General features: G+C 47.9%; 1 protein-coding gene across 5 annotated transcripts in view; it reads left to right on the top strand.

The window, feature by feature from the left end:
• The first annotated feature begins 5,114 nt into the window (after window positions 1–5,114).
• Window positions 5,115–14,160, top strand: part of LOC140420115 (cyclin-dependent kinase-like 4) — a 97,945-nt gene continuing 88,899 nt past the window's right edge. For 4 of the 5 annotated variants that reach the window (XM_072504163.1, XM_072504148.1, XM_072504157.1 and 1 more), the window contains exon 1: window positions 5,115–5,483. The gene's annotated coding sequence lies outside the window, so the exon portion shown is untranslated. Of the gene's footprint in view, window positions 5,484–6,279; window positions 9,782–14,160 lie in introns of those variants that run through there. The other variant, XM_072504140.1, reaches the window with a different exon arrangement.

The raw sequence follows: 14,160 nt of genomic DNA, 5'->3' as shown, positions 1-14,160 counted from the left end.
GCCCATTTCCTCTGGCTCCACACATAGATTCCCTTGCCTATCCTTCAGTGGGCCAACCCTTTCCCTGGCTACCCTCTTGCTTTTTATGTACGTGTAAAAAGCCTTGGGATTTTCCTTAACCCTATTTGCCAATGACTTTTCATGACCCCTTCTAGCCCTCCTGACTCCTTGCTTAAGTTCCTTCCTACTTTCCTTATATGCCACACAGGCTTCGTCTGTTCCCAGCCTTTTAGCCCTGACAAATGCCTCCTTTTTCTTTTTGACGAGGCCTACAATATCACTCGTCATCCAAGGTTCCCGAAAATTGCCGTATTTATCTTTCTTCCTCACAGGAACATGCCTGTCCTGTATTCCTTTCAACTGACACTTGAAAGCCTCCCACATGTCAGATGTTGATTTGCCCTCAAACATCCGCCCCCAATCTATGTTCTTCAGTTCCCGCCTAATATTGTTATAATTAGCCTTCCCCCAATTTAGCACATTCATCCTCGGACCACTCTTATCCTTGTCCACCAGTACTTTAAAACTTACTGAATTGTGGTCACTGTTACCGAAATGCTCCCCTACTGAAACATCTACCACCTGGCCGGGCTCATTCCCCAATACCAGGTCCAGTACCGCCCCTTCCCTAGTTGGACTGTTTACATATTGTTTTAAGAAGCCCTCCTGGATGCTCCTTACAAACTCCGCCCCGTCTAAGCCCCTGGCACTAAGTGAGTCCCAGTCAATATTGGGGAAGTTGAAGTCTCCCATCACCACAACCCTGTTGTTTTTACTCTTTTCCAAAATCTGTCTACCTATCTGCTCCTCTATCTCCTTCTGGCTGTTGGGAGGCCTGTAGTATACCCCCAACATTGTGACTGCACCCTTCTTATTCCTGATCTCTACCCATATAGCCTCACTGCCCTCTGAGGTGTCCTCTCGCAGTATAGCTGTGATATTCTCCCGAACAAGTAGCGCAACTCCGCCTCCCCTTTTACATCCCCCTCTATCCCGCCTGAAACATCTAAATCCTGGAACGTTTAGCTGCCAATCCTGCCCTTCCCTCAACCAGGTCTCTGTAATGGCAACAACATCATAGTTCCAAGTAGTAATCCAAGCTCTAAGTTCATCTGCCTTACCCGTAATGCTCCTTACACTACTCACCTCCAAGAAGGCCCCTGCGCACCGCTGCCGTCGAAATCCAAAGGGCTGCTCCTGTAAAGGTAAGAGCTTTTAAATTCACTACTCACCTCCAAGAAGGCCCCTGCGCACCGCTGCCGCCGAAATCCAAAGGGCTGCTCCTGTAAAGGTAAGGCTTTTTAAATACACTACTCACCTCCAAGAAGGCCCCTGCGCACTGCTGCCGCCGAAATCCAAAGGGCTGCTCCTGTAAAGGTAAGAGCTTTTAAACTCACTACTCACTACTTTTAAACTCAAATGTAAATGGCATTTACATTTTATTCTGTACTTTTATTTGGAGCAAATACAGGAACATTTTGCCACAGAAGTCTGTGGAGGCCAAATAACTGTGTGTCTTTAAGGCAGAGATGGATAGGTTCTTGATTGATAAGGGGATCAGGGATAATACGAGGATTAATAAGAGGATCTGCCATCGGGCAGGAGATACAAAAGTCTGAGAACATGCACAAACAGCCTCAAAAACAGCTTCTTCCCCGCTGTTACCAGACTCCCTCTTATGGACTGACTATTGTGTACCTTGTGTTGCCCTGTTAGTATTTTCTTTTATTTCCTTTTCTTTTCAGGCACTCGCAGCCTCTTGTTAGCATAGCCCATGTTAATGCAGCCCAACCAAGTTGGTTTTAGCATTCACGAGAAGCTAACACCAACTTGGTTGGGCTGCATTTACATGGGCTATGCTAACAAGAGGTTGCAAGTGCCTAAAAGACGCTAATGTAGCCCATCAGTCAGAAAGGAAGTGCATTCACCTGACTGCTACTTCAAGCCAGTAGACATCTGTCTGGCTGGAAGTGGGTGGATTGGATTGGATTTTGTTTATTGTCACGTGTATTTTTCTGTGAGCAGCTCAACAGATCATTAAGTACATGAAAATAAAAGAAAATAAAAGAAATACATAATAGGGTAACACAAGGTACACAATGTAACAACATAAACACCGGCATCGGGTGAAGCATATAGGGGTGCAGTGTTAATGAGGTCAGTCCATAAGAGGGTCGTTTAGGAGTCTGGTAACAGCAGGGAAGAAGCTGTTTTTGAGTCTGTTCGTGCGTGTTCTCAGACTTTTGTATCTCCTGCCCGATGGAAGAAGTTGGAAGAGTGAGTAAGCCGGATGGGAGGGGTCTTTAATTATGCTGCCCGCTTTCCCCAGGCAGCGGGAGGTGTAGATAGAGTCAATGGATGGGAGGCAGGTTCGTGTGATGGACTGGGCTGTGTCCACGACTCTCTGAGTTTCTTGCAGTCTTGTGCCGAGCAATTGCCACACCAGGCTGTGATGCAGCCCGATAGGATGCTTTCTATGGTGCATCTATAGTGGGTTGGAGTACTTTTTTTTATCTGTGTCCAGGCAAAATACATAATTGTCATTTGTGGAGACACTGTGATGAAATAATTCTCAAATCCTTTGGGTCTCCTGCTTTCCCCGCAACCAGTATTATCCTTCACAAAAGATCTTTCATCAAAACTATATTATCCTATTCAATTTGAAATCTTCACCAATGCTCAGAGGCTCCATCGTCTGTTGTATACAGGTATTGCACCATATTACTGTCCAAACCAATGCTGCCCTCACATGGCTGGAAGCTATCAAATTGAGTCATATTCAAAAGCATGTTCCCCTTCACCATTTCGCAATTTATGAAATTTTGCAGAAACACAACCCCAGCGAACTGCAGGACTTGACTGTACACCAGGTTGGCGTAGAAGCAAAATGTGACAAGGACCATGTCCAGATGCTGGTTGAACAAGTTGCTTCACAGCTCCAGGGTCCCAGGTTCGATTCCCGGCTTGGGTCATTGTCTGTGCGGAGTCTGCATGTTCTCCCCGTGTCTGCGTGGGTTTCCTCCGGGTGCTCCGGTTTCCTCCCACAAGTCTGGAAATTCTGAATTCTCCCTCTATGTACCCAAACAGGCGCCGGAATGTGGCGACTAGGGGATTTTCACAGTAACTTCATTGCTAATGTAAGCCTACTTGTGACAATAAATAGTATAAAAAGGAGGCCATTCGGCCCATCGAGTTGGTTAGAGATCTGAAATTGTTCTATCTGGACAAATTTGACACAATTGAATATATTGCGGATATGGTTAATTTTAGATTGCAAAATCTTTGATGACAGCTGCCTGCCAACTGTCTTCACTTACAAATTGGAAAGTCAAATACAGGAACTTCACCATTCTATGGTTTGGGTGAACGAAAGTTCAGTCAACCAATGTGTTGATCTGCAAGCTAACTTGAACAGTACATGAACAAATGCTCACAGAAATGGCCAAACTGAAGAAAAAATAGTGGTGGCGTGTGTGCATTTAGCTGAGATCAAAACAGAAAAAAATAAATTGGAACAGAATGTCCTTTCCTTAAAAGATAAGTGTAACAGGCAGATAAGAACTACTTTACCCAGTCGTCATCTTTCTATATTTTCGACAGTAAAATGTTGTTATGCTTCTTTTCAAACAAGAGAAACAAAATTGGCTTGATTGTGAATCGAACAGAAGACCCGAGGTCTCAATCATCTGTTGGGAACTTGAAATTATGCAACGGTGGTTATAATAATCATAATCATCTTTATTAGTGTAACAAATAGGCTTACGTTAATAATGCAATGAAGATACTGTGAAAATCCCCTAGTTGCCACACTACAGCACCTGTTCAGGTACACTGAGGGAGAATTCAGGATGTCCAATTCACCTAACAAGCACGTCTTCCGGGATTTGTGGGAGGAACCCGGATGAAACCCACGCAGACACAGAACATGCAGACTCCGCACAAACAGTGAACCAAGCTGGGAATCGAACCCGGGTCCCTGGCACTTTGAAGCAACAGTGCTAACCACTGTGCTGCTGTGCTGCAATGTGCAACCAGCCCAGATCTTGAGATCAAGACGTCCAATGGTGCAATTTTCTGATGCAACTGAGGTCAACTCAGAGTTACAATGTTACCAACACAGGAGTATCCAACACTCCGGTCGTGCCAATGACAAACTCAGACACAAGGTATGACGGCGAGTATATGGCTAAGAACAGGTTGAGTAAAATCCTGAATTGTTAGTGACTCAGAAGAATCATGAAGATAATAGTTCATAGTTATGATCAAAAAATCTGGTTGAATAATCAGATCTATATTTTCAAGACTTCTAAAAACTGGTTATCCTATTCCTGTATAATTAGTCTGAACCAGAACGTATATTGTGCATATGTTTTCTGGCCAATGGGTTTAGTTTTTATCTTTGGAAAGCAGGGAGGATGTTGTCTGATCGCTTTAAGAGACTAAGTGAAGAGTCACTAAAGGAAGTAATGACACATCGCCCATTATCAGGGTCGCTGGGGGTGTAGACTGACAGAGTAAAATATGCATAAACTTGCTCCCATACTGATGCTGTGTATTTATGTTCATGTTCAAGCTACAATAAAAGAACCCACGTATATGTTGTTTTGTATTCCTGTGACCGCCCCTATATCAGCCACGCATTAAAGGAGCAAATAATAAAGCAGTATTAGTCTGTGATCTGCTGTCCTCATCTTGCATCTACAGACTTGTGGCAGGCAAACAGATCACTTTAGGGCTCATCGACACCATTGAACCCAAGTATTTGCCAGAACCTGAGCTCAATTTACAATGCTCGTTGATGATGCGTTTCTTCACTTAATCCGTATTTTATGCACCTATCTTCCATCTCGATTTGCCCTTCCTCTTCTTACCACCGTCATCAAGCTCCTCTTCAAGCCGCTGCATCTCTCCCGCTCCCCACATTGACCTCATCTCCCCAATGCCCCCTCCTTACCTTCATCTTGGAATGCCTTACCCCTCCCCTCCCCCCAGCCGCGAGCGGGCAGCTTCGCGCGCACGCTCTCTCTAACGGCCGTTGTTTCCATGGAAACGGCGGTTGGCCTCTGCAGCTGCGCACGTGCCCCGCCCCCTCCTGATATTCGGAAGGCGCCGGAAACTTGAAGAGGGAAGGAAAGTGCAGTTCTTCTGTGGCCGTCCTCGCTCCCATTCGGTTCGCCAGTACGATTCCCACGTCCAGCTTCACCGCCTCGATGGAATTGCTCCCCTAGTTCCGTCTGAGGCGGTTTTCCCGGTTTGCTGCCGCTGAGCCTCCAGGTGCTTGTTGGAGGCTGAATGTGGGGCCAGTCCTGAGATTTCGGGTATCGCACTTCTGCTCGGCCTGACACTTCCAGTCCTGGAATTCGATGTATTATTGAGACTACGTTTTGTTTATATGGAAAAAAAACAATTGACAACCCTGTTGTGTTTATGCTTGCCATTTGCCATCGTATTACTGTTTTGGGTGGATTCATCCAGACTTTTGGGTAATGTTGCTTCTTCCCCTCATTATGTCTCTTTAACGATAATGTGGCGATGTGGTGCTCTATCTCGTTCGACTGGTGCCCATTTCTTAGGGCGAAAGAAAGGTGCCAAGTGTTTCCCACCAAATTGGGTTTGGCAAGGAGTTGCAGTCATTATGGCACAGAAGGAGGCCATTCAGCCCATCGGGTCCATGTCACCTCTTTATGGAGGAATCCAGTCCCATATCTCTGCTGTTTTCCAGGAGCCCTGCAAGTTTATTTCGCTCGGTGTCCATCCCTTTTGAAATCATTGACCATTTCTGCTTCATAACCCTCATAATCAGTGAGTTCTAGGTAGTTACTGGGGCAGCACGGTGGTGCAGTGGTTAGCGCTGCTGCCTCATGGCTTCGAGGACCTGGGTTCGCTCTTGTGAATGTATAATTACTGATAATTCACCAGTGCAGTGTGTTATGTTATCAACCCTGTGGGCTCCACCTATGGGTCATTGTGCGGCTTCACCCACAGGGGTATATGTTGGGGCATGTACAGGCTCCGCCCATGGCTCCACCTCTTTAGAGGAAGTATAAGAGCAGCTGACCTGTGGGACCATCAATTCACTTGAAGACACGTGGAGAAGTAAACCGTGGTTTTAATCAGCTTGGAACTGTGCCTGCCTGTGACCGGTACAATACTGAAGGCGGCCCCGCAGGTCAGCTGCTCTTATACTTCCTCTAAAGGGGTGGAGCCATGGGCGGAGCCCATACATGCCCCAACATATCCCCCTGTGGGTGAAGCCACACAATGGCCCATAGGTGGAGCCCACAGGGTTAATAACATAACAACATAATGCAGTGCACTGGTGAATTATCAGTAATTATAAATTCACCACAGCTCCCGGGTCACTGTCCGTGTGGAGTTTGCACAGTCTCCCCGTATCTGCTTAAGTCTCAACCCAACCCAAAGATGTGCAGGGTAGGTGGATTGGCAATGGTAAATTGCCCCTTAATTGGAAAAAAATGAATTGGTTACTAAAAGACCTAGCTTGTTACTACTCTCTGCATTTTTAGAAAAGTTCTTCCTGATGTTCTCTCCTCACAACCCTAAATCTGTTCCCCCTATTCCATGTAACATTGATTAATCATCTAATTCTGTCATGATCTTGTATACCTCTGTCCGGTGTCCCTTCAACATCCTTTGCTTCAAGGAGAACAATGCTAGCTTCTCCAACCTAAATTATCTCATCCTTGGAACTATTCTGGTAAATCTCTACCCACTCAAAAACCCTCACATTTTTCCTAAAGTGTGATGACCAGGGCTGGATGCAAAACTTTAGTTGTGGTCTAGCAAGAGATCTATGAAGGAGTCATTCACAATTGGAGTATAGATTGCATGTAATGTCCCAGGTGTCTGTACTGAACATGATCAGAATTTCCCTCATACTTATGGTTTTTTACAGATAGGACTTGAGCGTTATATGCATCAATTTCGATGGAGATTATTGAACAATCTTCAATAAAAGAATGGTTATCCACCTCCCCATGATATTCAATTATTTTATCATTGCTGACTCCTCCACCATCACTATTCTAGGGGATCCCATTGACTAGAAACTAAGCTGGTCCAACCATGGAAAATACATGTCTGCTAGTGAAGGTCAGAATCTGGGTATTCTTGATTCAGCATCTAACTGCACAAAACCATGTAATATTCACTATTTGCTTGGATGGATGTCATTACAACATTCAATAATCTTGACAAAGCAATTCACTTGATTGGTAACCCATCCGCCACTTTAAACATTTGTTCTCTACATCACCTGTTTTGCTGTCTGCCAGGGCTGTCTCACCAGTGCTACAAAACCTCAGAACTTTAACCATAATGCTGTGAAATTCAGAACTGCCACCTTTAGTTCGACCCATTCTCAAGACAAGCTACTGAACTTCATGACTCCTCACTGCCGTATTCACAATAACTTTGATTGCATTTTTAATTTTAATGAAGTGAGGTTAAGGGGCATGAACCTGGGCTGATGAAAAGCAGCCAGATAATCATAAAGACAGTGGTAAGGATTATTGGTCTGTTGGTATATTTGGGATGGGAGAGATAGTTTAGATGCAGTACTGTTCAATGAACGGAGTTCTGGGACCTAGGGACACTGGTGATCAATGCTTCATTAAATCATATTGTGGAACGATAGAGCCTGTGCCGACTTTGAAATTGTTATTCCACTCCCCTGTGCTTGATGCAAAGCACTGCAAATTTTTCCATCTTCACAAATATTCTTCCAATTCCTTTTTGAAAGCTTCTGTTGAATCTGCAACATCCATCCTTTCAGATAAACAAGACAATGAGCCATACCGCCACAAAAAAATGTGATCAATTGTTCAACTGTTGCTCTTATTAGCCTTAGTTTTATTCGTTCTAATTATGTCACCTTTGCTCACGAGTCGCCAGGTATCTTACTGGAGTCAAACTTACGGTTGCTGGTCGATGATTCTTGCGAAGGTTGCGAGCAGGAGAAGAAGGGAGAGAAGGGTCGATCTGAACTTGGCCCCTATCTTTATAGGTCCCAGGGGCTTCCCGCCTCTCGGGGCGGACCTTGACCCTGGTCCCAAGTGATTGGACTTGTTCCCAATCACTGGGTTCGATATGCTCCAATAATGGGGCGATTCCTTGATCGGGGGGTGGTCGTTCACCTTTCTTTGTCTCGGCCACTGCTGGCGCCGAGTGGTCTGGATCGGCATTCAATTGCTAATATGTTGCAATTGTTCCCGGGGATAGCCGATTAAACTGCAGATGTCTGGGCTGATGTGCTGCTAATGGTTGCAGGTATCGATCTGGGCCGACTTCCCCAGAGCCGAATACGCTATTCTGTCTGCAGCTGTCCGTTTGTGCCCTGTTGGCTGCTTTTCCCATCAGCCTTTTCGGTCAGCCATTTTATATCGGGTTTTGGCCAAATTAATCGGGAATCAGCCATTTTAGGTGGCTACACAACTCAAGCAATGTTTCTGTTGCCTCAACTGTTCCAGAGAAGCTCGCGAGTACCACAGGAGCAGCTATCCAAATTTGTGGTCATCTGCTGTATGCTCCATAATTGTATCATCATAAGTTCTCATCTCCATCTTAAACGGAGGACCTCTATTTTGAAATTGTGCTCCCTAGTTTTAGATTCCTAATGAGGAGAAACATTCTCTCAGCATCTACCCCATTAAGCCCCCTCTGAATCTTTGTTTCAATGAGGTCACCTCGCATTCTTCTAAACTCAAATGAATATAGGTTGCATAAGTCAACCCTTTCAGCCTAGAAATCAACCTAGTGAATCTTCTCTGCACGGCTTCCAATGCAAGGAGATTGTTTAAGTGAGACTCATACAATAAGGTGAGATGGGGTTTGAATGGCTCACACATGCAAATAGATTACAGAGGGAGAAGATAGGTTAGGAATTTAAAGCCCAGTAAAGGGGTACACCGATCTTGAATGTTGGTGGCTTCAGGCTGAACTGGGTGGTCCTTCTGGGTCAACATTGAGATTTAAAGATGCAGACAGATGATTTATCTGTTCTTTTGAAGAAAGCTGCTGTGAGGTAGAGTTTTTCTTTTAAATCTTTGCCAAATGTATGAAATGAAATGAAATGAAAATCGCTTATTGTCACAAGTAGGCTTCAAATGAAGTTACTGTGAAAAGCCCCTAGTCGCCACATTCCAGCGCCTGTTCAGGGAGGCTGTTACGGGAATCAAACCGTGCTGCTGGCCTGACTTGGTCTGCTTTCAAAGCCAATGATTTAGCCCTGTGCTAAACAGCCAGATTCAAACACCCAGATCCCCCTGTGCTCCAATATTCTGCAGTCTCTCTCCATTTAAATAATATTGTACTTTTCTATTCTTCCAAATTTTCTACCCACTGACTTTATCTATGTATATCCATAAGAATTAAGAGCAGGAGTAGGCCATTTGGCCCTTCGAGTCTGCTCTGCCGTTCAATAAGATCACAGCTGATCTGACTGGCCTCAACTCCACTTTCCTGTCTGCCCCCCTACCCTTGACTGAATTAAAAGTCTCTCTAACTCGGGGCGGGGGTGGTGATGCGGCCACGTGATGTGAGGGTGGGATTGGTTGCATTTTCGCGAGCTCTGGCTTTGCTCATCTTGTAATCCTTTATTTTGCCCTGGTGCACATCTTATATTTGTCTTTTCTTGTGATATATGTCTTGTGCAATGTCCCTGGAGAATCCTGATTGGTGTTTTGTGAAGAGGAGCTGAGATAAGTTGTGGAAAACCCTAGTTTGACCATGCCAGTCGGAGTTTTCAGTGGCATTGTTGCTGGTGAGTGAACTTTTGCCTCTGTGTGCTGTGTCCACCCAGATAATAGTCGCAATTGAGAATGTCGTTCTGGATGAAGATCTCGGCTCTGTGGTGCAGATCTTCAGAGCTTGTAAGGGCCCTTCCTGTTTATCCTTGATTATTCCTTTATTTCCCCTTTTATTTTTGCTGTTACATTTTTGGTCCATGGATGACTAATGGGCATGTAACTTTAAGGCAGCCTGTATCTTTAATTCAAGCAGAAGCCTGTACTAAAGGCTGTACTTTGCCGGTAACAGGTAGTGATTGGATCTTATCCCACTGAAATGGTTTGGAGACCTAAGGGGGTTATGAGTTTCGGTTCTGACAGTGGTGAACAGACTCATCTAAACCTCTCCAAAAGGCTGCTGTGAGAGCTGTAACACTCTTCAGAAAGAGCTAGCTGACTCTCTCCAAGAAGCCTTGGGTGTTGGATTCCTGAAACTACAGAAAACTGAAGCTAACCACGAACTGAAAGCAAGGTTTGATGAAACAAAAACTCTACCTCTTTAGAGTTGTGAGTACGGTATTTTAAAACTACAGAAAAGACCAGTACAGTGGACTGCTAGCGAGATGTTAAACAGCAGATTGAGCTATTCACTTCAGCAAGGCCTGTTCAAAAAGCCAGAGGTCTAGGGGCAGCATGGTGGCGCAGTGCTAGCATTGCTGCCTCACGGCGCCAAGGTCCCAGGTTCGATCCCGGCTTTGGGACACTGTCCATGTGGAGTTTGCACATTCTCCCTGTGTTTGCGTGGGTTTCGCCCCACAACCCAAAAGATGTGCAGGGTAGGTGGATTGGCCATGCTAAATTGCCCCTTAATTGGAAAAAATTAATTGGGTACTCTAAATTTTTTTAAAAGCCAGAAGCTTATGTCATGTGACTTTACCTGGTCACGGTGTCGTCAACAATGGATGTTTAGCAGGTGTTTGGAAATTGACGATGTGTTCCAGGCTGATAATGTCTCAGCCATTATGGGTTAAAGGGAAGGTTTGAGAGGCCATTGTCTTAGATGTTTCTTCTCAGCTGGTCCGACTGGTGTGGTGAATGTATTGCTGTAACAATTCACCATGTACATATCTGTATTACACTGTTGGACATGTGGGCTCCACCTGTGGACCATTGTAAGGTATTACCTATGATGTAGCATGTTGGGGCCTGTGTGGGCTCCGCCCCTGGCTCCACCCCTTGAGGGGAGGTATAAAGAGCAGTCGCCCTGTAGGTGGCTCCCACTAACAGATCAGTCGCAGGCAGGCACTGTTCTAGTTGATTAAAGCCACAGTTTACTTCTACTCCTGGTTTCGTGTGAATTGATGGTCGCATCACCTGGTTCATCAAATACCTTTGTGTATCTCCCTTTGAAGTTGAGCTGTGCAATATGCACGTGGTTGTTAGTAGCTCCTACGAGATAAGATGGTGTGAGTTTCCCTAAAACTGCAACTTGGCTTCTTTTGTTCAAGGTTACTGACCGACACAGTTTCAGCCATTTTAAAGATATTTGTTCAGTTTTTAAAAGATTAGAAATAGTGATGAGCATTCCTCTATACAGTTTATAATAATATACTGGCCGAAATTCTCCATCCAACAACTCCGGAATCGCGAAACATGAGTGGGTGGAGAATCGTACGTGAGCTGAAAATTGTGGCTTGTGCCAGGGGCCTGACACAATGCCATGCTCTGGTGCATCGACAGCGCCGTCAATGCATTCGACTCCGCATGTACAGTAAACGGCGATGGCATATCATTAACGGGCCCGACCAGTATTTTCCAGGTCTCCCGCGGTGCTCCTTGGCAGCCGGAATTACCGGCAGCGGGTTTCACTTGTGGTTTTAAAATTAGGAAACAGACACCATGGCTGCTGAGGGGGATAGGAGGTAGGTCATGTTCCTGGAGGTGCAACCATGGGTTGTCAGTCCTGCTGCTGGCATGGCTTGGCTTTGGGGGAGGGTGTCTGCCAGGGCTGGGGGAGAGTCGTGTGGGGTGACCGGCGGATGGGCCATGGAGTCAGGGTGACCCCCCAGGACCGAGGCGTTAAGGCACGAGCCGCATTGACGTGGCCTGCAAGGCAGCCATCTTGCTGTGCACCCCACTGACCACCCACCATGGCCCGTGGAATAACACCGCCCCCCACCCCCGCCCCCCAACATATCCGGGGCCCACCCGCCGGCGGGGCATCTCGCAGTCCACCCAAGGGGGATGCCCACAGTCGCCCCTACAGGAGGGTGCCCGACGGGGGCTGCGGAGCATACCGCCAGCATGGGTACGGCCAGCTCTGGTACCCCTGCCAGCAGTGATGGGCCCCAGGCAGCGACGGGGCTAGGAGTGCTGTGCAGAGGGAAAAGTGCCAGGGGGAACGGCCGGAAGAGAGTGAGGGTTAAGGGAAGGGGGCATGTGGGGGCAACGGCTGCAGTACAGGCTGGGTCCACCGTGTAGCCCGTTGGACCTGATTCATAGATTATCATAGAATTTACAGTGTAGAAGGAGGCCATTCGGCCCATCGAGTCTGCACCGGCTCTTGGAAAGCGCACCCTACCCAAGGTCAACACCTCCATCCTATCCCCATAACCCAGTAACCCCACCCAACACTAAGGGCAATTTTGGACACTAAGGGCAATTTATCATGGCCAATCCACCTAACCTGCACATCTTTGGACTGTGGGAGGAAACCGGAGCACCCGGAGGAAACCCACGCACACACGGGGAGGATGTGCAGACTCCGCACAGACAGTGACCAAAGCCGGTATCGAACCTGGGACCCAGGAGCTGTGAAGCAATTGTGCTATCCACAATGCTACCGTGCTGATTGGGCACAGGGGTACGCACCATGCTAACATGTCTGCCTTTCACCCCCTGCAGACAGTGGACTTTGGAATCCAAGCAGGAATGGAGGCCTTCATCCCTAGCTGCTTAGCCCTGGGGGATGCATTGAGGTTGTACGAGTAGGAGCTGCTTGGGGAGGACTCTGCAGCGGCGGGGGCAGCCGATGAGGATGGAGAGCTGGCCGCACAACAGTCCGAAGAGGAGGTGGGAGGGAGGCACCGCATTAGGCCTTGTGTGTACCGGCAGCGCCTGTCATTCGAGGACCTGCCGGTCTGGGCACCCTGTCGAACACTCCGGCTGAGCAGGGGGACCGTGCAACATATCTGCCGGAAAATGGCGCACTTCGAACCTGGGCTATGGGGGAGGACCACGCTCCCGGTGACGGTCGCCCTGAACCTTTGCACAACAGGTGTGGGTGGGGTCCTGTCAGGGATCTCGCAGACCTCAGTGCACAGGTGCCTCTGTGCCGTCATAGAGGCCCTGTATGCCTGGTCGGCGCAACACATCAGCCTGAATATTGACAGCCCACCAGGATGCTCGGGCAGCAGGGTTTGTTGCCATTGCTGGGATGCCCCGCGTCCACGGGGTGATTGATGGGTTGCATTTCCCCCTACAAGTACCAGCCCATGACAGGCCGGTCTTCACAAATCGAAAGGGGTTCCACTCGATGAACAGGCAACTGGTTTGTGACCATGAGCTGCATGCCTGCGCCCGGTACCCGAGCAGTGTGTATGACGCCTTCATCCTGGCATACTCGACGGTTCCTGACACTTTCAAGGCGCACCCCTGGGTGAGGGGTTAGCACTTGGGCGACAGGGGTTATCCTCTGCTGTCGTGGCTGATGATACGTATTTGGAGGCCACAGGCCGGTACGTGAAACCGCCACAACAAGCCCATACAGTGACCAGGGACGTGCATCGGCGTCCTGAAGGTGCGGTTCAGGTGCCTGGACAGCTCTGGAGGGGCCCTCAAGTCTTGCGCTAAGAGAGTCTACCACATCATGGTGGCCTACTACATCCTCCACAACATTGCGCAGCAGATGAGTGACATGCTGGAGGAGGGGGATGAACACCAGGCCTCGTCTGTCAAGAAGGAGGATGGCCTGGGTGGGCAGGGCATGGCGTCCAGCCAGGCACAAGCAACTGCACAACATGAGTGCTAGGGCTGGCGTGCACGGGATGCTCTAATCGTCTCCAGGTTCACTGACTAGGGGGCCTGACCGATAGCACGAATATCCCCCCCCCTTCACGGCTGACAACCGCCTCCCATGACCACCCGTCCTACATCACCACCACCCCAACCCCACCTGACTCCTGCCCACGGTAGCTCATTCCACTGTCCACCTGGGGCAGCCCTGTATGAGATCTGGCCATACCATCACATGGTCCCATTGAACCCTTGTGATGGTGGGGGTGGGGGAGACGCAGTTTGGCATTGGAGGGAGAGGGACAGGGTACAGGAGCGATGTGCGCAGTCTGGCCTGAGGGCCACGGCCCGTGATCATCTCCACTGTCCGCCCATCTCCATCCCCCCCACTCCCCCCAAC

The sequence above is a fragment of the Scyliorhinus torazame genome, chromosome 1 (genome assembly GCF_047496885.1).
Source record: "Scyliorhinus torazame isolate Kashiwa2021f chromosome 1, sScyTor2.1, whole genome shotgun sequence".
Classification (NCBI taxonomy): Eukaryota; Metazoa; Chordata; class Chondrichthyes; order Carcharhiniformes; family Scyliorhinidae; genus Scyliorhinus; species Scyliorhinus torazame.
This window is presented reverse-complemented; position numbering and strand designations above follow the sequence as displayed.